Source organism: Pipistrellus kuhlii, unplaced genomic scaffold (assembly GCF_014108245.1).
Source record: "Pipistrellus kuhlii isolate mPipKuh1 unplaced genomic scaffold, mPipKuh1.p scaffold_m20_p_1, whole genome shotgun sequence".
In the NCBI taxonomy this organism is placed as follows: domain Eukaryota; kingdom Metazoa; phylum Chordata; class Mammalia; order Chiroptera; family Vespertilionidae; genus Pipistrellus; species Pipistrellus kuhlii.
Window position 1 is genome coordinate 83,982,087 of NW_023425404.1, and position 27,109 is coordinate 84,009,195.

Genomic DNA, 27,109 nt, shown 5'->3' on the forward strand with positions numbered 1-27,109 from the left:
GAATTGCTGCTGTTTTTCTTGGTGATGAGGACTGAGAGTCTGCCTTGTTAACTTCCAACTAATTGTGTACCGTCTGTTGTACCTGAAAGCTTGGCACTGCAGATGGACTGATGGGGACACTGAGTGTCATCACTTGACAGGGCATGCTGGGGCCAGTTATGCACCTCAGGTCTTCATACCTAGGATCCTCAAAAATGAGTTTTACCACCCTCAATATTTTGAATTCAACAAGAATTTTTCACTTAGCAATTTAGTAAATGTATCTTTAGAAGAGCCAAGCATTTATCTGGTTATAGTATATAGGAACCTCTGGCTGATTACATATTAATGTTCAGATGTATATTACTAGCAGTTCATTGCAATTGCTGTTAACCCCCTCTCAATGATCCACATTTAACTCAAGTTGTGGGCCTGAGAATTTGTTCTTGGATTTTTTTTTTCTATCCTAATCCAGGATTCTCCCTCAGCTTTCCCTGATTTTTGATATGAGGATCTCTCAGGCCCATAATTAGCTCAGTGTCTCTTCCAAATGGTATTAAACGAGCTGCCATTACTACATTATGGCATTGTTGTTGCAGAAGTTAAGGCTTCTCTTTATTTTATTTTATTCCCTGTGTTGAGTCCTAGTTTTGCAATCTTTTTGGTTTTAGAGTCCTCTAATCATAGCACAGACTTGAGTGATTGCTTGGACAATGGTAGTGATTGCCAGAGAGGAAGGAAGGAGGCTTGTATTCATTTAAACGGAACGCGGAAGGATGGATAGGATTCAGACAGGGTCAGGAAGGAAATACAGCAGCATTCTTTTAGGTGGACCAGATAGATGGTGTCATGAGGAGATTGGAAAAACAACCTAAGTTTGGGCTGTAGATGATTTAAATACCAGGCTAGAGATTTTGGTGAATTTATGGTGATAGCTGATCAAAATGAGCGAGGATTGGTGTGATAAATGGTTTAGGAGGAAGATGAGAATGAATTGGTGTAAAACTTGCTTCTTAAATCCAATACCACACTAGAAAAGTGTTCAAAACTTAAGCCAATTTACAGGTAATTTTCTGGCTCACATTCTGAACTAACTTGAAAAGTTTGCCATGACAATGTTTGAAACATTGGGTCTTGAAAACTTATACTGGTAATATCTTATTAAGATATTTTAAAAATATTTTCCTGTTACTAATGTTTGAACAGTGTATATACATGTGTGTGTTCCCAAAATCTCCACGGTAGTAGTCATTCTAAGATGATCCTAAATGATCTTTATCTCTTATAGTCATACCTTCACATGATTTCTCCTCTGGAGAATTCTCTCCCTGGGGCTAGACCAAGAGACTAACATCTAGTATATAGAATATGGTAAAAAGTATGGTATGTCATTTTCTATATTAGGCTATAAAAATATAGTGCCTTCCATTTTGGGAGCACTCACTCATATATATTCCCTCTTGCAATCCTTGCTCTGGGGGAAGCCAGTTACTAGACTGTGAATATGGTATTTCTAGCTAAATTTAATAAGAACTTGAAATCTTGCAGTAGCCACATGTGTAAGCCTGGAAGCACATCTTTCTGTTTGAGCCTTGAGATGGCTGCATCTTCAGACAAGACTTAGATTACAGCCTTGTGAGAGGCCCTAAGGCAGAGGACCCAGCTAAGCCATGCCTAGATTTCTGATCTCACAGATCCACAAAAACTGTGAGATAATAAATGTTAGCTGTTTTAAGTCACTAATACACCATTAATAGTTAGCTTCTGTCCCTAACCGGTTTGGCTAAATGGATAGAGCATCAGCCTGAAGACTTAAGGGTTCCAGGTTCAATTCTAGTCAAGGGCATTTACCTTGGCTGTAGGCACATCCCAAATAGAGGGTGTGCAGGAGGCAGCTCATCGATGATTCTAATTCTCTATCCTCTCCCTTCTTCTCTGTAAAAAATCAATAAAATATATTTTAAAAATAGTTAGCTTCTGGTATGATAAAATATAGGTCAGCCATTAAAATGATGAAGTAGAAAATTATTTGAAAACAATGAAAAATATTCACAATATACTCTTATTTTGTTAATAGAATATTTTTATTATACAAACTTGTACTATGTGCCCTAAGATATGTATTAAAAATACTGGAATTATATTCAACGCATATGTGAATATGGCTGGTATATTTGTTATTTTACACATTTCTTTAGTGAATGCACCTTACTTTTAGAACAACATGCACTTTTAAATATATATATATTTTTTTATTTCAGAGAGATAGGGAGAGGGAGAAATAGAAACATCAATGATGAGAGAGAATCCTTGATCAGCTGCCTCCTGCATGCCCCACACTGGGGATTGAGCCTGAAACACAGTCATGTGCCCCAACCGGGAATTGAACTGTGAAATCCTGGTTCATAAGTTGATGTTCAACCACTGAGCCATGACAGCTTGGCAAAACAATGTACTTTTAAACTGCACACCCAGGACAACCTCAAGCATGGTCTTAGTGGAACTGTACCAAGATATTTGAGAATGGATTTCTAACCAACTGGAGACAAACTGAATGGCTAGTACTGATTTAACTCAAGTTCAGCATCTATGTTTCACTTAGACTGATTATCCCAAGAATCAAGCTTCCACACTGGCACCTGTTGGGAAGTTTTTGTTGCTCACATAAAAGGGCACTCAGACAACAGCTGGTTAGCCAGCAAAAATCAGAGAAAGTCTGTGAAAATTAAGTGCTTAGGAGTTTAAGTGTTGGTTTTGAAACTTCTTGCACCTGATAGAAACTTAACGTTTTCTATGCAATCCTCATATTAGGTTTATCAAAGTAGAAAAACACTGGAATCTGTCTGTAATAGATTGAGATGAAATTTATGCACTGTAATTAAATAGTCATCATGGCAAAAGGCAATGACTCTTATAAGGTAGTTTGCTCCTGGAAATATCTATTAGCTTGTAAAACAGTCATTGTTGTGATTCCACTCAAACAGAAAAAAACAAAAAACCTTCTTTCTGAGAATTCTAGAATTTTCTTTAGTTTTGCATCTGTTTTAATTAAATATAGGTATAATTGAGAAGGGAAATAACTTCATCTTCATCCCTTAGAAAAAAGTAACCAAAATAGTATTTGTCATGGTTTTTTGTAGTTTAACTGAAACAGCAACACTGAGCCCACTCAAGAAGCAAAATGAACAGAATGTTTTAGTTACTGCCTGGAGGATAGCAGAGGGAGTTCATGATCTGATATCAGATAGCCTGAGTTTATTCTTCATCTTTCCATTAGGTGCTTCTGTATTACCTTTCAATTTTGTTTCCCTTATCTGCATCAAAAGTACGTGTTTCATGCCCATCAGCAGATTAGTGGATTAAAAAACTGTGGTACATCTACATAAAGGAATACTACACTGCTGTAAAAAGAAGAAATTCTTACCATTTTCAACAGCATGGATGGAACTGGAGAGCATTATGCTAAGTGAGAGAAAGATAAATATCACATTATCTCACACATTTATGGAATATAATGAACAACATAGACTGATGAACAAAAACAGATCCAGAGACAGAGAAGCATAGATCAGACCATCAAATCTCAGAGGGAAGGTAGGGGAGGGTGGAGGTAAGGAGAAGCAATCAACCAAAGGACTTGTATGCATGCATATAAGCCTAATCAATGGACACAAACAACAGGGGAGTGAAGGAATGAATGGGAGGTGTGGGGGTAATGGGGCAATAAGGACATATACAATAACTAAGTAACTTCATTGTTATGAACTATGTGTTTAATAAATATACCAATTATTTGTCAAAATCAATAAAGTTTTAATAGAGCCCTTCCTGAAGGAGGACTTGGTTTTAATGAGCAACTTAGTCAATAAAAATATTTTATACAAATAGCCAATTTAACAAATCCTCATGCTATCACATGAGGTGTGGTAAAGTGCAATTGGAATTCAAAGTATAATCTTGCTGGGTATTTGATAAAGCTCAAAATTCACAGCCCTCTGGAAACAAGAAGTAGGACCCTTAAAGCTCATTATGACAGGTCAGGGAGGCTTTTAAAATTCATAGGAAGGTTAAGAGGAGGAAATGATTAATACTGTACCTGACTGTAGGTGACCCTGGCCCAGGAAGCTTACATATTCTTCCACTTGTATCAGATCAGAAGATCATTTGTTAAGAAAATGGGAAAAGCACTCATGTGGGAACTGGTTAGGAAGAGCATGTAGTCATTGTGATTCTGAATTCTTGTGGAATGAGAGAGCAGAACAGTTGTATTGCTTAAATGAGGGTTGCAAAATTCAGAAGCTAGACCAGTGTCTGCATCTTGGAACCCATGCAGAAAATCCAGGAGGTAGGAGAAAGAGGTCAGGCAGGTAGATGGAAAAACAGACTGTTGGGTTTTGTGCAGTCTGTTATGTTAATGTTAGGATCTGTCCTTCCCTTTGTATTCCTGTGAGCCTTCTCTCCAGTTTGCTTCTAGGAGTCTCCATGTAAGTTTGGGTTGGGGCATGTCCTTATCTATGGACAAAGGACAAGAATAATACCAGGTACCTGCTCTGCACCACATGCCTCATGTAATCACAGTAACCTTATAAGGAAGAGATTAGAACACTTTCTTCTCACAGAAGGGGAAGGCAACATGTTTTGTCAGAGAAGCTCAGTTGTCCAAAAAGTTAATTTGTTTTATTGCACTAATTCCTAAAGTCTGGCCTATTCAAGAGTGCTCTAATCACAGATAACTGGATGCAACCATCCTGTATAAGAATAATTAGAACTACTCTTTAGAAACACCTGAAATGTAAGAGACTTTAGGAATGGAAATTTGAAATGGCTTACAGTTACCAGGAAGCGCAATAAATAAAACAGTGAATTTTATTAGTAGAGACAAGTTAGAGAGCTTCTAAAACACAACTTTTGAGAGTTAGAAAGAGAAGCAGTCTAATTAGTTCCCTTGAGGATTTCATCAATCAATTCTTCGCTACAACATAATCAATTTTACTGAGGTTTCAAATGCCTGTGCATATGCACTTTTGAAAGAGCTAATTGGTTTGTCTACAAAAAGGCCCCAATTTAAAAATGGACCAATTTCCATTTAAGGCTGAAATACTTAAATAGGTATCACTACAATTTCATTCCTTCACTATGTAGCAGAGCCTGCCTATTTCAAATTAGGTGTTCAATTTTCATCTCCATTTTATTTTATTTCCTCCCAAAGATGTATAACCAAAAGACCAAAAAAAAAAAAATTGAAAGGAAGTAAGGAAAGAAGGAATGGAGGAAAGAGGAAAGGAAGAAAGGAAGGAAGGAAGAAAGGAAGGAAGGAAGGAAAAGAAAGGTAGGGAAAAAAAAGAAAGGTAGGGAGAGATTTTTCTCATTTCTGTATGTTCATTTTATCAACAAAACTTCAGGTTGAGCTCCCTTGGGAAAAGCCTTTCAAGTCAGACAGAATGATGTCCTTCCTGCTACAACATACTTTTCCAGCTGCCAGGGAAAACTACATGTTTTACATTAAGCAACAATCAAGAGAGAATGGATAATCAATCACTCCAAGGTGACTTGCTTCAGCTTTTCTCAGAAAGGGCTGTAGACCTTATCTTGAAGTAACTGTTAACCTTATGCTTTAAAAGAGACAGCATGATTTTTGTTTCAAATTATTGGAATAGCTATACTGCATGGGAACAGAGCAAGTGGAACAGATCACATCTGAATTAAGATTAATTTTAGTGGGAAGAAGAGTTTGCAGAGGTGTTCAAATTGCTCTCTTGGTCCTCTTCCCAAGATGTTCTTGTACATGTAAAACTCTGTGATGTCCACTGCCATATGTGTGAAAGCCACATGTTCTGATGCAATCAACACAACTCCGAACAATTCTTATGTAGAAGCATCTAAGAAACATGGACAGTTTTCTTTGAAGCACCCCAGTTGAAACAGTTGTAACCTGGAAAGCTTTCTCTTGTGTTTCCTCAATAATCAGAATGCTGTGAATCAGCAGTGACCAAATTCCTCAAGTAGCTGCTGTGTGAGAACTGAAATTTCCTTTTTTCTTTTTAAGAATCATATAGACCTACCTTCTAAGGGTTTTGCAAACTGGCACACAGTGGCCCTGCCATCTCCTCTCATGACTCCTTTAATGAAAAATTGGAGGCCTCATAACTGAGCTATCTTAGGCACTGTCAAAGCCTCCCATTATCTCTGCCAGTAGGTTCTGCTAAAAAACCCAGAAGTGGTTAGCACTATTTTTTTTTAATCAAAAGCAAGTGTGAAATAATAATTTCCTCAAGATATACATCCTCTCAGAAAAGAAAAAATAATCTCATTTTGACAAGAAAAGGAAATGTTCCAACAAACTTAGTTAAGAGCCCTCTTCATTTTACATAATCTACTTCCCCCAAACAAAGCAGTGTAGAGGTTCTTAGCTTTAAAGAGTTCTCTTAAGATAGTGCAGTTCTCTCCCCACAGCTTTGATTCCACAGCAGATAAGAATCTATTTAATTTCTAAACCTTTTAGAATGGAGATTGCCAACTTTCTGTTGCATCCTGTTCCAGTGTTTTAACAATCCTCACTGTCAGGAAATGCTTCTTGATGCCAATGCCCTCCTCCAAAATGCCAATGCAGCTTGTGTCTACTTCTCCTGACATGTCCTCAAAGTGGTGGAATACATCTCCCATCCTCTGTGTGTCAAAGTCCTTCACAAATTCTAAGACTCAGTGTCAATCACTCCTCACTCTTCCCTTTTCCAGACCAAAACCAGAAAATTCCTTTCTTTAACTTTTCCTTTTGGACCCTAGTTTCTCTCACATGTTTTTTGCTTGTCTCTGAACCCTGGCCACATTCTAGGTCTTCCCATAATGGAATATTCCTGGGGGCCCCAGGCTGCTTTTTTCAGGTTTATATTTAGGGTTTGAAAATAGCTCAGTTAACTCAGGGTCACAATGAAATTTTTTGACCAGCTCCTAAAAATAGTACTGGGAAAAATACTTCTCAATTTTATGTATCTAAAATCTCCCCACAGAATATGTTAAAAACAAACAGAAAGCCCAAATAACTTATTTTTTGTTTTAAATTATTGCTGGATTTTTAAAGGTGAGGAATAATTATGATCAAATTAACAACAGTCATAAAGAGCTTCATATCTTGTTCTGGTGATAATAACACAAGAGATAATTTATTGTCCTGAAATGTTAAAATTTGACACAAATGGGTCACACATAGAGTTAAATTAAACAAAAGGAAAGAAACCAAATAGTTACTATGGAGCACAAACAGTTCATTTATCATCAGCTAAAGTCCAGTAGCTATACACTGTATGCATATATGTCCTGGAGATGTGCCCACCCTTCACCCAGTTCTGAAATACATCAGGTATTCTGACTTGAGAGTTTATATTCTACAAAATTTGGTTCTGCATGTGCTGAATAATTGCTTGGTGCATTTTATCATATATGATAAAATATAAATTATATATGAAATATATGAAATATAAATTACTGCCATGCCAAAGAGACCCTTTGGTCATACTGTCCATTCAGCTCTTGGTTGAATAGCTCCACTCTATAAATGAACTTGTGAGAGTATTCCAGACTTTTCAAGAATTCTAAAGGAAATTACAACTTACCAAGTGAAATCCTTTTGCAGAGAAGAGGAAGTGGCCCAAGACATAAGAAATGACTCATTAAAAAATCCTATATAATAAAAGCCTAATATGCAAATTGTCTCCTCCACCAGGAGTTTGATCACTCACTATGATGTGCGTTGACCACCAGGGACCCGTGGGGAACATGGCGGGTGTCGGTGACAAGGCGCTGAGGGCAGGTGGCACTGATTAGCCCTGATGAGAGCGGGAGCAGGTGAGTGGACTGTGCCAGGCCAAGGTGGGTGTGAGTGGGTCCCAATCTCCCTGCCGACCATCCTACAGATGGTAAGCAATGACAATGGGAGGTGGGGCTGCTGCCTGGCTCCCAGGCACTGAGGGAGCCAGGGGGAGACTCGATGACTCAGGCGGAGAGGGCCATGTGGGGACTCGGGGGCCCAAAGGTCAGCTGGGGCCTGCCCTTCCATGCCAGATGCTCGTGCTTTGATTGCCAGCCAGGCCTACAGACTGCACTCATGCACAAATTACAAATTTTGTGCACTGGGACTCTCTCTCTCTCTCCCTCTCTCTCTCTCTCTCTCTCTCTCTCTCTCTCTCTCTCTCTCTCTCTCTATATATATATATATATATATATATTATTATATACACACACTGAGAGGAAAGAAGAGGGAAAGAGAGATAGAAATAGCAATGATGAGAATCACTGATCAGCTGACTCTTACACACCTCAGACTGGGGATTGAGCCCACAACCCAGGCACATGTGCTGACTGGGTATTGAATTGTGAACTCCTGGTTCATAGATCAATGCTCAACTACTGATCCACACTAGGCAGATGAAATGGCTTACTCTTTTTTTTCTTTTCTTTATTGATTAAGGTATAAATTCAGAAAAAATTAGAAGGATCGTGGTTATTCTTTATAAGTATTATTTAATTTATGAGGGCACTCAAGATATCCTTTTTGGAGGTGTAGCATATACATGACAGTACAATAAGTTGCTTACATTTTATTTTTTCCAAAATAAAATTAGTTACATTTTTTAGGACATTTACTTCCAAGAAATAGAAAACATAAGAGGTTATCTAATTAATTTTCATAAATGAAACCTGATTGGGGGGTTGGTCAGACAGGTTATTACCACTTATCCCATCTAATAAAGAGAAAGAAGAGAATATGCAAATTGACTGTCACTGTGCGACAAAGATGGCAGCACTCTTAGCCACAAGATGACAGCACCCAGTCCCCTCAGCCCAACCAGGGGGCACAGGCACATGGTGTGGCTGGACCGCCCTCAGCCCCCAGCCCCCCAGACCAGCCTGAGGCACAGGAAGCCTTGGATGGCAGCTGCCCAGCCGCCCGGGGCTGTCAAGGCTCAGGTGACCAGGGCCGGCCGAGGCTTGCACTGCCGGCAGTGGCAGCAGCAGAGATGTGATGGGAAAGTCTCCTTACCCTGATTTCCGGGTTGCCTTGAGCCCCTGAGAGTTCCTGGCGTGTGAGAAAGGCAGGCCGGGCTGAAGGACACCCTTCCAGTGCATGCATTTTCATGTACTGGGCCTCTAGTAAGTAGAAAACAGTAAAAAGAATTTAAGAGTCTCCTAAGGCCACAATGACTCAGTGCTGAGATGACTGATTAATTCACACTGACATGGGGTGAGGGACTGACATCCTGTTCTCTTTCTGATATATATTTTCCAAGAGGGCTTCAATGGACCAAAGGCTTATGAGGGTTTTTTGCAGTCTTTTGTTCTGCACTGGTGTGTGGTGAAGTTATCCATTTAAGGAAATAAAATCAGAGAATATGAGGACTGAATGAATCTAGGATATAGTTTAATGTAGCTTTTCCCTTTCCTGATGAGGCAAATTAAACCTCAGCAAGATTATGCAAAATCAGGCACCCATGTTTAATTCATGACCACAGAGTGAGTCTTTTGGCTTTTCCATTTCACCAACTGAAAGCAATAGTGAACATGGCTTCATTTCTGGGGTGATAAAACAAATTCAAAGTCAATTTAAGCCAGAATGGCAATTTCCTTCACATACTTGACACTTCAGGTGCCTATTTTGGGCTTACTGTTAAAAGTGTTCATAGGGTGTACCACTTAAGAAACACATAGACTGTGTTTCTTCTAGTAAATAAGAAGATTTTATGTTATATTTGAAGACAGATTTCATCTACTAGCATAAAACTTCCAATTCACCCCTCCCTTCCCCACCAAAGAATTTCATTCTGCACGTCATAGGTAACAGCTTTCCAGGAATAGCACATGTGAAAAAGTAATTACTTCATTGCCCAAGGAAGAAATTAGATTCTATCAGCTCGTTTAGGCTTTTGCAGATAAAAGAGAGCAAAGCCATGGCTTACTAAAGACACTTCAGTTTTTTAACCTTTTGAAAATTCACTCTTTTCTAATGATTAGACATGGAAAAAAGTGAGTTAAGTACTACTTGTCATTCACTCTATAGAAACTCTGTAACATCACCTCTCCTAGTCTTTTTTACTCTAGAACCAGTCATCTTTATCAACAGCTTCTCTCCCTTTTTAACAAGCTATAAATTGAGCAACATTACCCTTTCCATGAACAAGACTAGACAGCCAAATTCTGTCATTAGAAATTGGCTGGTTCTATGTTATAACCTGTCTGTCATTACTTCCTTTCATTATAGTCCTGTAGTTTGTAGACTTTAAGGACCTACTCCTAGCTTAGCTTGAGTATATGCTACATGTTATTATATGCTTGTGTTAGACCAAAATGCCACATTCTGTAAATATATTCAGATAATTACTAAGCATGTAAAAGGGAATTTACCAAGGCTACTTCTATACAACTTCTCTTTTCACAATAATCTATCAACTTTTGTCTGTTTTGCTGTTGGCTTATTCTTGAGTCTTTGTCCACTTTTCTTTTTCTTTTAAAGCTATAAAGTCAAAGTCCAGTGAAAGAAAGACCCTTTCTCTTCTATTAAAGTTCTGCAGAAATGGAATGCACAACCTTTTAAAGAAAGTAATCTTTGTCAGTAGAAATATACTGTATATATAATATACTTCTGTTTTAACTGGGAGACTGGAATAGATACTTTCTAAAACTTCTGAAGTTAAGATTTATTGAAGTTATACTCAAGCATTTAGTTCAGCGATTCTCAACCTTTTTCATGTCATGGAGCACATAGGCTAACTAATAAAATTATACAGCACACCAAAAATTATATTTTTTGGCAATCTGACAAAAAACATAGGAACAATTTTGATTCATTCACACTGGTTAGCTATTGCTGTGTTGGCTATTGTCATTTTTTTGTTTGTTTGACAATCTAAGGGAAAAGAAGTCTGCCCCTGACTAGCTAGTCAGGTATTGTGTATTTTTAAAATTCATGAGACACACTGGTTGAGAATTGCTGACTTAGTTCAATGTAGGGGAGCCAAGGGAAGCTTAATACATATAACTGGAAGGTTTTTGTTTTATTATTATTATTATTATTAGTTTTTCTTTAAAAGGTAAAAATTTCTTTTTGTTGTTGTTGTTGTTAAAGAGTCATATGGGAAAGTCTGTTTTTTTCTACAGCAGGAGAAGAGCAGTTCAGTTTGTTTGGTGTGTAACAACATTGAAGCCTCTTCTGTAGGAGCAGGCTGAGCCTGAAGGAAGGGGGAAACCTTGTATAATCCAAGGCAAGGGGAAAGTGGGCCAGATAGACCAATCATCTCCCCATATTTTTATGAGGTAACCCTTTTCTACAGCCAGCAAAAACATAATCATCGTGCTCCTGATTGAGGTGGTAAACAACTCAAGTGTCAACCAGTAGAGCACATCTGTGGGCTAACAATTTAAGTCAACCGTGCAGGGAGGAGGGAAACAGAGGAAGCACAGTTTCATTTCCCAATAACTCCCCTGACTTGCATTAAGGTGGGAACTGAAGAGGACATCTGTAAAAATAATAGCATACAAACCTCAGAAGGATGGGCTGTGCCCATTTAAGAGCAGCTTGAGTCCTAAAGTCTTTCTGGTTATTGTACAATATGAAGGAAAAATTCTCTGGGGTGAATGATAGTTCTAGAGCTTTAGATAACCCCTGCATATGACAAAGAACAATAGCCATGCTCTGTCACACCAATTTAATAAAGCCCTGTGACATACCAACCTGAACACCAAATACATTGACAACTTAATGGAAAGAAAAAAAAGCCAAACATTTATTCTCAGAGTATCATTATTTTATTGACTTTATTTTTTCTGTCAGCCATCTTCTGTATTAATTACAGGACAACTTTGAACATACTGGAGACTCTCAGAATACCACCAATGAGATTTCCCCCAAGTCTTCATAAACACAGTGATTAATAAGGCAATTTCAAATGACTATAATCTTGGGCTGTGATTCACATGAATGTGAATTATTGACACTAAATAACTAAAGTGATTTATGTATGTCCATGTAATTACAGAAAAAGTGGTAGAGCCCTGCTTAGGTACCACAGAAGCTCTGAGATCTCACCGTTTTCTTGTATTTATGTGGTCCTGGATCTACAGGTATATTTTTTCCCCCCTTCTGAGCATCAGTTTTCTGATTTGCAGAATGGAAGTACATTGTCTGCCCAGATTTTTTTTGAGGCTGGTGATAATGGTAGTCAGTTATTATGCCCATTCTTGCCTGTGGCTTGCAAGAAAGTCAGATAAGTAAGAGTTTCTGAGTGTTAAAGAGAATTACCAAGGATGCTTCTATGCATGGTACCCACTCTCCCCAGACTTTGAAGCTTGCAGAATGCCCTATGTCCATTGAGCCATGGCCAACCCCACGGTGAGCAAGCCTATCAAATGCAAACATCCGGAGGTTTCTGACTCTCAAGTGTCTTACAGAAAATAGAGCCAGGAGCTTCATCTGGCACTCCATCTGGTAAATGTCCCATTGAAGTCAAATGCCGGGAAATGTGGCTGTTTAAAATTCTAGGGGATAAGATTTCCATTCAGAAGCTTTCTAATGGACATGCAACACATTCCACATTCGGTGAAGCAAAAGGCCTACACTGCGTGGTCTAGTCACAGGCCCTCGCACATCTTCTATCTGGTCCTCAGCTGTAAAGTTTGAAGACATTTAGCTGAGAAAAAATGGGCTGTTCAGCCTCAGTGACTTGTTAATACTCTGGATACAGATAGAGGGCAGTGTTGCATATCTGCAAAAGCCCACACTCTACAGCCTAAGAAGACCACCAAAGCCTTACTGTTGGCCTTTTTCCACACTCTGGCACCAGGTTAATAATGAACACAAGCAATTAAAGCAACCACCCATGAAACATGTGCCTTCTGGTCAAAGCTCATTATTGCTTCATCACCACTTGGATAATTACAAAGGGCTTCATAAGAATTGTTAATTATTATTCCTTAACAGTACTTTTTTTTGCAGAAGGCCACATCCCTTAGCCTCATATTTTAGAAAACTGAGTGAGATACAGAGAGGTTAACTGGGTGGTTTGAATCATTCAGTCCATAACCAGACAGATCTAGAAAGAAAACTCATAGTTTTTGCAATATATGCTGGGGAGTTCTCAAAATGGCCCTTTGCTACCTTTGAATGAAAACCTTCAGCAGCCTTCATTTGTTCTTGTTTAATTAGGGATGACTGTCTGGCTTGGTGATGAACTTTGACTTCCAGATGGGACCTCTTTCTCCACCATCTCCTAATTGCATGTTTTCTCAGTTAATGTGGGTAAGTGATGACCAAACCAGCTAATTAGGCCCATTACACAACCCAAGGAAGTAGTTAGGGAGGGATGGGAAACAGATACATAAAATGTGGCCAACTAGTGAAAGAAATTCAAGCATTTAGGAGTATCATTGCTTTATTTGTAGGTTAAACTGAGAACAGATTGTCCAGAGCTTAGGAGCTGACAGATCTCTACCTTGCACTCTACCACCATTGATCCCTAACAGCTACAGAATCTCATTTTGCATATTCTAAAGGCACTGAACATTTTTTCGTTAAGAACACATTGGCTTTAGTATCACCTACATATACAACCTTGCTGCTCTCTTTGAGGCCTGATGACACATTTTCTAATTTAATGTGCTGGAAGCCAATTAAGACTCAAACTTTCCTTATTATCTCTAAAATGAAGAATATTTCTTGAAATATAGCATTTATAAATGGAATCAAGTGATAAACAGTCCCATAACAATGCAGTTATCTCTAAAACACCATTAGGCAAAAGAAGGCCGTATGGTCTAAATAGTACTGTTATATATTTTGAATTGACAGATTAAGATGACAAGGAGTTGCAGACAGACCTTAACGATAAATGTGCACTTGTCACATATTGCAATGCAGCCTGGTAGAGCTTAAGGGTTAGGTAGCAAAAGTGTCATTTTTGAGACTGTGAAAAATTCACCTCATTCTAGTGGCAGCACTTTGTCTGGCACCTCAATCAACGGCCTAAGAAGAAACCGTTGGTCCCCAGATAGGCAAGTGTTACTTTCGCTCTTAGTAAGCCCTGTGCCAGTCTTGGGGCAGTCGGAAAGGGTGGAGAAAAGCATAGTGTTTTGATGGCTCATGCCTGGTCTAATGCGACACACCCATGTCTGAAGGGTTTGTGCCCACATCCTCTCCGCTGAAACTGGTTTCTGGTGGCAATCACCTTTGCAAGAGCTGGCATATGCAGTGGTATGCATATGCATATATCTTCAATCAATCCAATGGATTTGGAGACTGCTATAAAACCATTTGGCCCAAAGTCTGTTCAAGTTTCTTTGATCCAAAATGGTACCTTGTATCCAGATGACTTGGATGCAGCCAGCTAGTCCATCTCAAGTGAGACACAAAATAACTCAAGCTAATGTCCATACTCGCACTTCATGACCAAGGACACTGAGGCTCAGAGGAGTGGGAAGACTTGCCACGAGGTTATGGTGAATGTGTGATAGAGAAGAGTCTACTTCAGTCATGGTTCAACAGAGCCTCTCTGATTCTTGCGTTACTCTTTGCAACCTTTTGAATTGTTGTGAAGATGACAAGAATGATCACATATATTCTAGTATGCTTCAGAATTTTCTGGAGTACTTGTTAAAAATGCAGATTCTGAACTTCATCCCACACTGCCACAGAGATTTGGATTCAGGTTTCCATGGGTTACCTTTGTGGGCCACCATGGAGACAAATATGAGTTTTGCTGTCTCTTATAGGCACAGCCTCCAAATCAGTGTCTCTTCATCTGTTTTCTAGTCCCAGGGCAGCTATTGAAAGGTCTGATCCTGAGAATGTAGCTTAACTTTACTAAGTGGAAACAACCATCCCATCACTCCACTCTTTGGATCACAACACTTTTCTCCTCTCTTGGATTCAGTGAGGATATAGAAATATAGTTGATGCTTGAACAACATGGGTTTAAACTGTGTGGATTTACTTATACACCAATTTTAAAAATAAATACTTGTACTGTTTTTTACCATTCTTGGAAGTTGGTGGATGTGAACACTCATCATATGCATTATTTTACACCATTTTATATAGGGAACTTGTGAATTCTATAGATTTTGGTGCCTTTGAAGGGTCCTAGAACCAATCTCCGGAAGATACTGAGGGATTGTTAAGTTTTTGGGGAGTCAAAAGTTATATAAGAATTTTCAACTGACCAGGGGTTGACACCTCTAACACCTGCAGTGTTTAAGGGTCAACTGTACACATTCTGTCTCATTGTTTGCTGTATTACACCTGCCAGAATATTGAACATATGAATAAGTGTGAACCCATGCTTACTTTATAAAGCATAGGCCATATGTCTTAACTTTCTATATCCTATCACTAGTACAGGAATAGACAAAGCTTGGACTTTCATTCAAGTGGCTTGTTGATGAAGATGTTGCATGAGATCTAAAATATCCTGGTGCTTCTTTATGGTCTAACATTGTGGTCGGCAAACTGCGGCTCATGAGCCACATGCAGCTCTTTGATACCTTGAGTGAGGCTCTACCACAAAATATCACAGCCTGGGTAAGTCTATTTTGAAGAAGTGGCGTTAGAAGAAATTTAAGTTAAAAAAATTTGGCTCTCAAAAGAAATTTCAATTCTTGTACTGTTGATATTTGGCTCTGTTGACTAATGAGTTTGCCGACCACTGGTCTAATACATTATTCATGTAACAGAGCCCATTTGGAATTGGCACTTGAATACAAACGTAAAAATATTGTTTAGGTCAACCCAGTGGCACTCAGTATATATTTACTAGTATTTCACTCTCACTACAACAAATTTTCTACCATTTTCTTATAACTAAAAATAATAAAGTCAATGACAACTATGAGAAGGTAACTATGTCATTTCTGTTGTGCCTATAATTTGAGTCATTTATGGTTAAAATTATATGCTTCCAAATATTTCAATGCTATCCAAGCACTTTATAAAGGCTTAGTATTTCTTTTTTTTAAAATTTTCCGATTTTGTGTATTGAAAAGACAAAATTGTAATCAAGAAAAATTGAATAGAAAACAGTTTACTCTTTGAACACATCAGCTGATTTTATTCTTTTCAATTTTATTCTTGACCTCCATACTTGCAATTTAAAGTTTGTTTTTTAATCTCAGTTTAGCCATTAACAAGTATGATTCTGAGAATGGAGGTTAACTTTAGTAAGTAGAAATAAATGTCTATCTTACTAATATTATTGGGTAGTTAGGGGAATCTGGAGATAATGTAGGTGAAGATGGTTTGCATACTGTAAAGTGACTTAAATGCCAAAAGAATTGTTTTTTTTAAATCTATGGTTCTCATTTCATGATGATATTCTTTATATCTCCAAAAGCTGTTGGATCTTTTTAAGGAGGGTGACAAATACAAGATAATATGAAGAAAGATAAAAAATAATCTGCAAAGTTTTCAGTGCATTTGACTCAAAGAAGAAAAAGCTTCTGAATAGCTACTTACTTAATGTTAAGGCCTATGATAAAGTGAGAGTAGGGACCAGCTGTTACCCATCTTTTCAGAGGCCAAATAAAAAAAGTTATGAGCTGTGCAGCTAGAATAACACAAGTTCACCTGCCCTGATTCTAGAAGAATGGTACATTTGACTATTTTCACCCTAAAACTTCATTAGGTAAAATAAGAAATGGATTCTGTGGGTCAGGAATTCAGATAGGGCACAGCAAAAATGTCTTATTTCACTACCCAATGGTGGAGGCTTCAGTTGGGAAGCTTTGAAAGGTTGGGAGTAACTTACATGGTGGGCCTGGATTCAACTGCTTTTTCTTTACTCACATGTCAAATGCCTTGAATCATGTTGGGTATCTCTGTGGAGTGCACAAACCTTTCCATGATGTCACTGCACATGGCTTCTCTAGCATGTCAGTCCCAGGGTGGTTGGACAGCTTATATGTGGCTTAGGGCTTAGGGACCCCAAAACAAATGCAAAAGCTTTATGGCCTTTTATCACTTAGCTTTGAAATCACATAAGTATCACTTCTGCTCAACCAGAAAGTAATCAGAATGCTGTCCATATTCAAGGGAAGGGGATGCAGACATGATTTCTCAATGGAACAGTGTCAAAGAATTTGTGGTCGTGTTTGAAAATCACACTAAATACTGATTGTAATTCACTTTCTCATTCAAGAGCATTTAAGCACAGATACCAGAACTAGGCTGGAAAAACTAAAAATAATTTAGCATGTCCCTCCTGCTTTGAGGAGCTCATGACCTACTGGTGGAGGAGGAGAGTTAGGTGATAAATTTAGAGAGAGGCCTCGTGAAGTCAGTTTGGGTTTCCTGTCACTAAAATCCTCCTCTTTGAGACTGAACACTCTAGGGGAAAATTCCTCATCCTTCTGAAGTCAACTAAGCCAGCAACAAGTACCTTTTCAATTTGTTTTTATTTCTACCCTTTGATTTGTGTTTCTGGGTTGTGGGCTCTCAGAGTTTTAATCCTTGGCAATGAGTCTCTTTCTAAATGTAAAGAGATGAGGAAAGTGCCAATAGGCCAAGTGTGATACATTCTAATATATTCAGTGCTGACACTGGTTGGGCAAATGGAGCTGCACTTAACAACTGTGTTTGCTGAACACTTTTCAGGAGGGCTGGGATTGCACATCAGGGAGGTGCACAGCCATGCTCCTCTGGTCCACCCAGGACAGGCTGGCAGCACCATGTGAGGTCAGTAGACATTATGGGCTCTCAGGGGGAATGTACCAGGATCGGCAGGGAGACTTCTAATAATTTCTTATATTCTCCAGCCTTTACATTTTTCACAGGACAGACAATACATTTAAGCAACCTCAAAACAGCCTCCTGCTGCTAACACTCAAAATAAATTCGTGACTAAAATTGGCCCTATTGTCAAGTTGACCACACTTGACTCAAAATGAGTTTTCTACTTGTTAATCTCTCCCCATTCTGCCTCCTTGGCAGAGTAAAGGACCGGATGAGCTCAGTTCACCTTTCAGCTCAGTAGCAGGCCAGAGGGGGTAACACCCCATTGTTGGCAGTGAATTGTTCTCTGTCCAGAGAATCAGTTATCAAAATCTCTTTAGTCTGACTTGAGTAAAATGCCCACCACTAATTGTCTTTCTAATAATCTTGTGCCAGGGCCTCTAGAAGATTTAGAACAAGTCAAACATTCTCTGATTAAGTGCATTAACACATGAACAATAGTGGCCATAATAATCAACATTTATTGAGCATTTAGTAGATACCAGGCACTTTGATTATTTCTTTCCTTACAATATCTCGTAAAATCTCTACTTTATGAATGATAATTTTAAAAGTATGTCACTATTATTATCTTCATTTCAAAAGTAAAGGAAAAAAAAAAAAACCACGAGGCTTCTGGGGGTTAAATAGATTGCTTCATGTATAAGTATCAGAGCAAGGATTTAAACTCAAGTCTGTTTTAGTGCAAAACTTTTGTTTTTCAACCACTGTACAATTACATAGTTACAAAATTATACAGTGGGCTAAGAGTAGGACTCTTGGAATTTGGGATACCCGACAGTTATATTCTGATGGGGGTAGAGAGAGAATATGACATTCTTCCTTAGGGAAAACACTTGGGGCACTAAGAAGCTGAAATATAGGAGATAGGAGATGCTGAACATAAATGCTATACTTTCAGGATTTATTGAACATCTACTCTGTATAGAGAATTACACTAGGGCCTAGAAGTATGTGGTCATACTAGTTATTCCACTGCCCAACATGCTTCATATGCTCCTCCTTGCTGGCTCTGGGCTAAAGGCAAGAAGTACATAAGGGCATACAGGCTGAGGCAGGAACAAAACTTTCAGCCAGTTCTCCTTGTTCCCTGGCTTTTAGCCCACTGTGTTCCCTGTCATCTGCCAGAAACATATTACTGTCACTGATGGCTGGGACTGATATTGCCTTGTCAAATAAACAACAATTACAATATTTACTGAGCACTTACTAAGTACCAGCCATTGTTTTAAGCTCTTTACATCTATTAATTAGAACCATCTTTAATTACTCAGGATACTGACTAACTTTATTATCCCCAGGACTGAGGTTCAGAAGAGCTTAGTGACTTTTAGAATTCTATCTTTCCTTTGGTTAGTTAAGATTGGCATCTCAGTCTATCTCCAAGCTATTTTCTGCCCTTTCATTTGGAGGAATTACTGGTGTGGTGAAGTCAGGAGTATTAAATATGGACCAGCAAGGACAGAGCAGTAGTCACTTCGGAGAGGCAAGAGGAAAACCTCAACCAGTCTCAAAAACAGCAATATGGGTGCTTTCCCGCTGGAAGACCTAAACACCTACTAACTTAACTGATTCTGGAGGTTCCAGGAGACCTCTATACCAGCCACACTCCCAATTGCCCTAATTTTGTCTCTGAGGTCACAGTAGACTCAAAGATACTAGTTACATTTGGGTGAAGCAGGAACACCTAAATGGAAGAAAATAAGAAGGAAAGCAGGACCCAGAGCCTAAAGGAGCAGAGTGGCTTGGAAACTCAGGAGTGCTCCCATTTGAGCAGCAGCAGCTCACTAGTGACCCAGTGGACATGGAGCAGCTGGGCTTACTGAATGTTGTCATCCTGGCTTGTCTCTGATGGATGGGAAGTACTTTCCTCAGAGTGAGCACTTAGTGCCCACTGAGAGAATCGATGGGGGAGAAGGGCTTGGAGGTGCCAGAGGAATCATAAATATTTTATAATGTTGAATCAAATGGAGAAGGCAAAGATAATTCTTTTTAAAATGGAAGTGGTGGAGACTTCATCCCATTCAAGATTAATAGGTACACTGCCCAGTCATCAAAGCTTGGAAACAAAGCCAAAAAAAAAGAGCAGCAGAGACTGTGAAGCACATACATGGAGCTAGGGCAGAGTGCTAGAGGGGGGTTAGGCCATGAGGTTGTCTTCCTTTTTATATCCCAGGAAAGTGTGGATAAGCTGGGAATTATTTCAAAGCATCAGGAAACTTTAAGTCATCCTCATTAATTTACTTATCAAAGATGAATAATCATGCTCAAATAGAATATGAGTCCCAGTGAGTCTGGCTAGAACAACAAAGAAAGACAGAGCTCAAGTGTGCAGTCCTGTGAGGGTGATCTCATTTCTCTCCTGTCCTCAGCCAGGGCCATCACACCTCCAGTCCTTACACAGTGCTGAGCATGTAGGCTTTTTGTAGCTCACCTCTTCCTTAGGGAATTTCCTTTTATGTTCAACTAGAGGCCACGAAATCTGTGCTGGGGCAGCGGTAGGGGAGGGGTTCCTCAGCCCGGCCTGTGCCCTCTTGCAGTCCAGGACCCCTCAAAAAATATCTGCCTGCCGACTTAGGCCTGATTCCCTAGGGGACTGGGACTAAGCTGGCAGTCAGACATCCCTCTTGCAGTCTGAGGCTCTCGCAGTCCCATACCCATTGTTCCTTACTGCCTACCCACAGTGGAGGCAGGAGAGGCTCCAGACACCACCACTCTGCTCGCCAGCCATGAGCCCAGCTTCTGGCTGAGTGGCACTCCCCCTGTGGGAGCACACTGACCACCACGGGGCAGCTCCTGCTTTGCACATCTGCCCCCTGGTGGTCAGTGCTCCTCATAGTGATAGGTTGGTTTGCTGTTTGGTTGCTTTGCATCTTACGCTTTTATTATACAGGATAGATCTGGAAGGCAAATGGAAGGTGATTTTCCAAGCCATTTCCTCTACTAACTTATTTTCACAAATAAATGTGGAATATGGTAGTGCTTCCTTTTGTCTTTTTTTTTTTTTTTCCTAGATCTGACATGTTCTTGGAAGTCAACTTAGGGCAAGAAGTGGATTTGGTGAAAGAGGGGAGAGTTGGGCATAGCTGACGTTCTGGAGTTTTCTCTGGGCATGAGATAGATTTTCAGGAAACACTGCCATTCTGCTCACCCTTTCTCCACCCTAACTATCTCCAAAGCTACTTTGGTCACATTATGTGTGCCATTCCTGTTAGAGGCTGTTTGAGGAATAGAAGACAGTGCACATGTCTTGCCTGCAAGGACATGCAGACATCCCTCCTGTCTCTTGTGCTCCTTCTCCTTAGCTGTGCCTGGATTTCTGCTCTTCTCACGCTCACCTTGGCAGGAGCTGGGTTTCTGCAACTACCTTTTCCAAAAAAGAGGAGCATCTTCCAGGTGATTTTTGACCTCTGGGAGCACAAACTAGTTTGGAAGTTACAGGGAAGAATCAGTTACAAGCGAAGCAAGATGGAGTATTTCTTTTCATGGTCCCTCTTAACCATGATGCCAGGCTTGGGAAGAGTCAGCTGATACACTCTCTGGCAACTGCTTTCAGCTAGAAGCGCAGGACTTTCTCTGTTTCATTTATATGTATTTGGAGGCAGTGGCAGGGGCAGCAACATGGTGTCAGAGGCTCTGCTATTTCTGATGCCTCATGCCCCTGTCCCTCTCCCCAATTTCACCAGCAGTCTGGTGGTGATTGGTGGGTGTGCACAGATGCAGAAAGGTTAGACCCACAAAGTAGGGCCCTGACTCCACAAATTGACAAGGGGTAGGAGCAGTTGACTCTTTTGTAAAATGAGCAGCAATTTTTCTTGAACAAGATCATTTATGCACAGTGCCTGGGATGGGATAGTGCTCAGTTCTTGAAGTTTCCTTTCCTATAAGATGTAGTGGCTGAGGTTTATGCTTCCCTTGAATGCCCTGAGCCTGTTATGCATGTTCCACATAATAGTCGATGAAGCTACATATAGGCCACACATAGGCACACAGGGAGGTCAGCAGGCTGAAGATCATGGTCAGGGACAAAAAAGCATCCTACACTTGCAACATTATATTTTCTACTTCTTCTCTCTCCCCCATTTTTCTTTCTTTTTCTTTTCCTGCTTGCTTAATTTCATAGAAGCAAGAGATATGGCTTGATACCACTCCTTTTTGTGACCTTAAAGAAGACCCTGAACCCTTGTGGGATACAGTTTCCTTATGCATAGAAGCAGGAGGTGGAGTTATGCTTAGATGATGAAATCAGGGCTGATTTATTTGAAATGATGACCAAGGGCCTGGAACCCTCTCAAAACTGCCCCACCAAGGCCACAAAAGATAGCTTTTGGAGAGCTCACAGGGACTCAGAACTTCAAATCACCAAACTGGCTGAGCACTGAGGTCAGCTCTAATGGTATTTTTCCTCTCCTATCAACAGTTGGCACCACAAGGACAGAAGGATAGCAGTAGTGAGTCCTGTGGCAAGCTGTGTGAGAGCTTGCACCATCCTTTGAGAGGCATACCTCTGCCAGCCCAAGGTAGTAACCTTGGCCAGCCCCCTGCTTTGCTCTAGCACCTGAACCCAGCCAAACAAGAACTGTGAAAGGACTCTAAGGCCAATGAAGTCATGTCTGAAAACATTTGTGAGATCTTTGGTTTTCCAAAGCATTTTTCTTTCTAATTCTAAAATGAGACTCTTAAAAAAAAAAAAAGCCATTCCTGGTGAATTTTTATATACTACATAATAACCCCATTGTCACACTGTGGTTGAGTCCATAATCCTGGGGTGAGGGGCAGAATCAAAATATAATTATTTAAATTATTTATAAAAATTGTTTTTCTCATCCCCACACAGATGTTGAAATGGTTCTCTAATACCTTTTTAGAAATATGCTTGCTCGAGGTTCATGACCTCAGCCTTGGGGAATCATTAAATGCTCATCAGCTGACAGCATTAGTAATCACTCAGATCAAAATGCATGTGCCTCAAACAGTCTGACTCACCCTTACCTTTAGGTGATTCTCCTGTGGGATGCAGGCTGGGTTCAGACTGTTTCAACACTGGACAAGTTTCAGCAGATAGGGCTGGAACCAGTAATTAATCTCTTCCATGAAACACTGAACAGGAAATTAACATGGATCCACCAAAAGCTGCCCAGGTTTTAGTGAGAATTTCAGGTGCAGGACCTCTCAGGAACATTTGCCTTTTTCAGGAATGTGACCTAATCATATTGGTTTTCCTTTAATGTCCACAAACCTGGGAATCTGGGGAATGAGATAGATGATACTGGTAAATTTCTTAAATTGCCCATAGGCATCCAACCATGTGAATTTGTTCCAGCAGAGAGAGTGGGTTCCCTGAGTCCAGGTGAAGATGCTGACAATAATGGCCTGCCAAGCCTCCTCAACAGGCTACAGGATTGGCAGCATGTGCTCCAGATTCTTTGAATGGAGGCCTCAGATCATAACCCTGTTTGAACTATGTGAGATGGGCGGTATTCAACCTTTTTTTTAACCTATAAAAATTGCAGTTTCACATGTTGGACCTAATGTGTGCACTTGACGCTTAATTGTGACCTTTAACTTCATGATGGCAGAAGTACCCCCCTGTGGAACTTCTTGTGCTCAAAAGTCCATTTGATGCATGAAACATCCTTAGTCTTGTGACCTTAGTCCCTCAAAGCCTCTCATGATCCCACCACCCCAGTCAGAACTAATCTTTCCTACCCTAGGGTTGTTGATAGTTGGCTAACAGTATTTATGAAACAGTAGAGGCCTAATGCATGAAATTAGTGCAGAAATAGTCCTTCCTTCCCCCAACTGCTGGCACCAGCTTCCCTCTGGCACCCAGGACCCAGGCTTCCCTCACAGCTCTGTCTTTGTCCTGAAGGATGTCTAATCTAATTAGCATATAAAGCTTTTATTATTATTATAGATATGTCTTTCAGTATAGCTATTTAGATTCATTTGTAACTTAAAATTATAAATTATAAATTATTTGAAGATGTGGGCCACCATGCATATCTTTGCATTTCCTACCTAGATGCTTTTTCACATAGTAGGCATTGTTAATTATTGATTGGTTGGCTACCTGGATCTTAACTCTTCTATCAATGTAGTAAAATTAATTAGAATCAATCAGCTCTGGGCTAACATGAGACAAAAATAATTATTATCTTTTATGTTAGAATTAAACAAAGTTATGAATTACATAACATTTCCATGGCGTGTACAAACGTCTTTTCCTTCATGTTGACATGATTCAGAGAATAGCTGACCAGTTTTCCCAGTCCTACTCTAGTCTGCTCTACAGTTTATCCTTCTCTGTCCCCATTAGGAGTGGAGTGAAGCAGAATATGGGGCATCTAAACATGCATAACTAGACCACATGTTTGTATGCTGTCTATAACTGGAAAATGTGGAGCATGGGAGTTTGCAGTTCAACATATGTCCAGTGGAACTTATACTTTCTGCCCTGCTTCTCTTCCTGTGTGCTGGTCTCAGTGAATGGTTATGATGTTCTTCCAGATGCCCCAACCAGAGGCCTCAGAGGCCAAGTGCTCCTCACTAGTTCACACATTTCACCGGCAATGTCTCTCTCTCTCTCTCTCTCTCTCTCTCTCTCTCTCTCTCTCTCTCTCTCTCTCTCTCTCTCTCTCTCTCAATTTAAATTCTTTATTGTTTAAAATATTGCATAAGGTTCCTTCCCCCACTTCCATTGACCTCTTCCTAGCCCCTCCACCCCCAAGCAAATGCCCTCATCACCCCCATCTGTGTCTTTTGACTATTCTCATATGCATGCATACAAGTTCTTTGGTTGATTTCTTACCTTTACACCTGCCTTTTCTCATAGGTTGGACAGTGTGTTTGATGCTTCTATGACTTTGGTTCTATTTTTGCTCATCAGTTTATATTGTTAATTATATTCCACAAATGAGTGAGATCATGTAATATTGATATTTCTCCGACTGGCTTATTTCACTCAGCATAATGGTTTCCAGTTCTATCCATGCTTGTTGAGAATGGTAAGAGGTTTTTTTCTTTTTTACAGCAGCATAGTATTCCATTGTGTAGATGTACCAGTTTTCCAATCTGCTGATGGGCACTTAGGCTCCTTCCAAATCTTAGCTCTTGTAAATTGTACTGCTATGAACATTCACTGGCCATCTCTTGTTCCTCTGGTGTTTGTTTGTTTGTTTGTTTAATCATTACCACCACTGCTAAGATTCTGAGTTACCCACCTTTCTTTCCTGGCTTCTCTTCTGACTCCTTTGTTCCTATTCTTGCCTCCTTTTGCCCCTCCACCTGTGTAAGCTTTATGAGTTGTACTTTTGATAGTGTGGCTCACCTGTTTAAAATCCTCATGCAGCCAAAAACGATTTGGCTCAGTGGATAGAGCGTCGGCCTGCAGACTGAAAGGTCCCGGGTTCAATTCTGGTCAAGGGCATGTAGCTTGGTTGCGGGCACATCCTCAGTAGGGGGCCTGCAAGAGGCAGCTGGTTGATGACTCTCTCGTCAATGTTTCTAACTATCTCTCTCCCTTCCTCTCTGTAAAAAAATCAATGAAATATATTTTTAAAAAATCCTCATGCAAGTCACACAAGTCCTTCTTGATGTAGTCCTGCTCCCCTCTTTAGAACCTAGTTCACTTCTCTTCACTTCAGTAACTACTGAACTACCCTCAATTTCTTTTTCCTCTTAGATTTTAGGTTTGCTTCTCCCTCTGAATAGTAGGTTTATACCCTTCTCATGGCCAATTCCTATTGAACTTTGGGACTCAACTCTATCATTCATGCATCAGGCTAGGTGTGGATGACCCTCCTTGGCTCCCATAGCACCCCAATCTAGCAGAGCAACTGGAGCCTTTAATCAACTGGCAGCCCATCTTAGCTGGTGACGATGTGTTTCCTTTTCCAGAGTCCATCTTGCTTTGCTTATATGATGTTACATGACCTGCAGATCTTTGCCCTAGGTCTATTCAGTCACTTCTTTCATTGGACAGGATAGTGACTAATATTGAAGATCAAGTTCTGGATTCTTACATGCTAACCCTAACCTTAAATGTTTCTATACATGGCATGTTACAATTGACATTCATGTATAGATGATAGAGGTAGACACATAAATTTTATATATTTAGCTAAATATAAAAGGCACATGGCATACCATTCTATACTTTTGGAAATAAAATACAAAAGGAGGAGAAAGAGGACATGATGGCCATTGGAAGTAAATCTTCTGAGGTTTCAGAGTTGAGATCTAGTGACTCAATAAAGAAAGAAATGAACTCTCCAAGGGTCAGACAGGACTCAGTTCAGGCTCTGAGCAAGGAGCAAAAGCACCCAGAGATGTGCCAAAGCTTTCTCAATGATGAACAGAGTCAAGAACCCATATCCCCTGAGGGTAAAATGGTCATCATCCCATGCTTTGCTCAACTTAGTCACCTCCTTCCTAATGAGAAAGTGGGGATAGGCAGCCCCATGAGTCCCAATTGGGTGAGGCCTGAACCATCATCAAGGTAATAAAAAGCCAAACTTGTGCCCCTGCCTGAAAGTGGCAGTGCATGTGACTCATCATACTCAGGGAAGGTTAGTCATTTCAAGGTAAAGTTGTGCCAGTTCAACACCTAGTAATATTTTCCAGTCAGGGATCATTAAATAGGAGTTCACCAGTCATCTCTAGATTCTACTTAGAGCCCCAGCTCTGAGGGGCAGGCAGCTTAAAGGGATTGTATGATGGCAAAGTAGCCATGTTCACTTCCAGCTTATCTACCAGCTTACCCCCCCCCCCCGCCCCCGTTCCCTCCTCCTCCCTCCCCCCACTCCAGCCATGGCTCATTTACCACCAGTGAAACTTCTTGGTACTAAACTAAACCTGGGGCCTTTTACACATTTAGGTGTTTCAGAGTTTACAGAGTATTATATAACTGAAATAATACTTTAAAAAACCATGTGACTTTACTAGGTGAAGCTAAAAATAGAGGCCAGTATTCCACTGCAAAATAAGCTACAGAAGTTATCAGAAGAGTGCTTCTCATTAAATGCAGTTCACAGCAGAGAGCTTAGCTCAGCCCAGACTCTCAAAGGTTGTGTCCACAGGGACAGCAGCCAGGAAGAGTTTTAAAGTCCAGGCTTAGAACTTGGCCTGGCCACTATGGAGATTGTTCATGTTGCAAATTCAGGCATTCACTCAGGAACAGGAAGAAAAGTGGTGTGGAGGAGGTGGGTCTTGCCTATAATTGGTTCAGTTTAAGCTCAGATATAGCCTCCTTTGGTCAGCACAACTGTTTCTGTGAAGAGAGACTGAAAATAAACAAAGCTATTTGTGTAAATATGCCAAGCCACAAAGACCAAACTCCCCTGCACAAGAGGGGTCATGTAG